The following is a 2,193-nucleotide window of genomic DNA, read 5'->3' as shown; positions in this document are numbered from 1 at the left end:
AAAAAAAAAAAAAAAAAAAAAAGTAAGTTAAAAAATATTTGTTGCATATGCAAAATATGAAACAATATTAAGTTTCTTTTCAATATAGATAGATAATGAATCTACACAGGTAATGGGGTTCCCTGTGTTCTTCTAGTTTCTCTTTTAGAGAATCTTGTCTTCAGGAGATTGTAAGTCCCTAGTCAGTAACATTAGTATCATTTGCTTTTTTTCACAACTCTGTATATAATGTAATGCCTAATACCTAAGTAAATCTTAGGCAATATACAATGCACTTATATTTAGTTGCAAGTAAATATTCAAAATATATAAAATTATAACCTTCAAGTTGTAAGATTAATTCTTCTTCCAGATCTCTTCTCTGTTCTTCCCTGTAGTTTTATTTTCAGTTTGAAAAATGATGGTAGAGTAGATTTTTAAATCTATTGAACATTGAGGTTACTGATGCACATTTTGTTGACAATGGTATTAAGAGATGTTACATAGTATCATTACTGTGTGACAAATTGTCTTGAAAAAAATAGCAGGATTAGAAGTTAGTCCTAGGGCCAATGAGATAGCTCAGCAGACTAAGCACCTGCTTAGGCAAGCACAGGACTATGGGTGCAGTTCCCAGGATGCAGCTCTGGCCCCACCCCCAGGGTGACCGAGTCTGAGCATGGTGGCACATGTCTGTAATCTCAGTGCTGGGGAGGCTTAAAACAAGAGGATTACTAGGAGTCTGAGCTGTGTACTGAGATTCTGTACCAAAAGAATGTCATAAACTATAAAGTAACATCAAAATATCAGATATTATGATTGGTATACTTTGTGTCCCTGTAATATGTTATTGTTTGGTCTTTAAACTGGAGATAGATGAGGAGTAGGGTACCATATCCCTGGGTATTAGTGTAGTGTATTATTTTTAAATTTTTACCATTTTCATTGTGGATTAGTAATACACTAATACACAGTAAAATAAGAATATTTTTCTCAATTACTAGTCACTGCCCTTTAGAAAAAGACATATTGATTTTTTTCTAGTTTCTCAGCATTACCTGGTAGAAAAATAAGGGACAGACTTGACCTTCATGATGTTTTACAACAGCAAAATTAAATCATAATGACAGGAAAAGGGAAAGAAACTAATGGCTGGCATTGTTTTACAGGAATCAGTTAAATCGAGTAAATATTTGGCAATGTGTAAGACATACCAGAACAAAATAAAGATGCTGAATCTTACTATATTCTAGTGAGTTTTCATGGTGAATCATTGAATAAGACAAATCCTATATATAAGCACTAAAGTAAAGTGGAACTCTTTTCTTGTTTGGTAACAGTTTGTTCATAATCCCCAACTAGAAGAATACACCTTCAGTTTTAGCAGATAGCAGTTCACCTAAAAACTTTTGCTATTTATGATGGATATAGTTATATAGTGACATTATATTATATCCTGAAAACCTTTGAATGCACTTATTTATTTACCTTAGTACTTCTTGTTCACACTGAAGAATAACTAAAACTTAAAGTAATCTTTTTAATGACTCAAAAGTTGTAACTTGCAAAGATAACACTATTTAATAGAACAATTGTCCTGCACAACTTTCCTAAGGGAATCACAAATAAACTTTTGAAATATCACAAGACTAAATGGTTCTTATGAAGTATTTATGGTTAACTACATATATGGTTAATATTTTTTTATTAATTTATAATTTTTGATTTAAGCACTGTCTCTTTTATTTAATCTCCTTTCTTCCATATGTAGGAGATAACATGATTTTCTTTACAGTTTGTGAGCTTTGCCTAGCTTTCCTGTCTGTAAAGAAGCTGTTGTTCAAGGGCTCGCCAGATAGCTCAGTGGATTAAAGTGCCTGCTCAGACAAATGCAGGGACCAGGAGTTTGATTCCCAGCAGGCCACATGGGCCCCATCCCCAGGGTGCACTGAGATGAAGAATGAGACTGGGCATGGTGGTGCATGCCTATAATCCCAGTGCTTGGGAGGCTGAAAAACAGGAAGGATCACTATGATTCTGACCTGTGTAGTGAGACCCTGTACTAAATACATTAAAAAGAAGCTGTTGTTAAGCAGTGCTGGCTCTTCAAAGAAGGCTAATGCTGTCTTATTATTGTGCTAATAGAAATGGGGCAAGTGTATGAAATAGAAGAACTTCAACAAATAGCGATACAGAGTTTGTTAATTCTTGATC

This window comes from Octodon degus, unplaced genomic scaffold (assembly GCF_000260255.1).
Source record: "Octodon degus isolate 3935 unplaced genomic scaffold, OctDeg1.0 scaffold00020, whole genome shotgun sequence".
NCBI classification, from domain to species: domain Eukaryota; kingdom Metazoa; phylum Chordata; class Mammalia; order Rodentia; family Octodontidae; genus Octodon; species Octodon degus.
The sequence above is the reverse complement of the archived record's forward strand: the minus strand, read 5'-3'. Positions refer to the sequence as shown.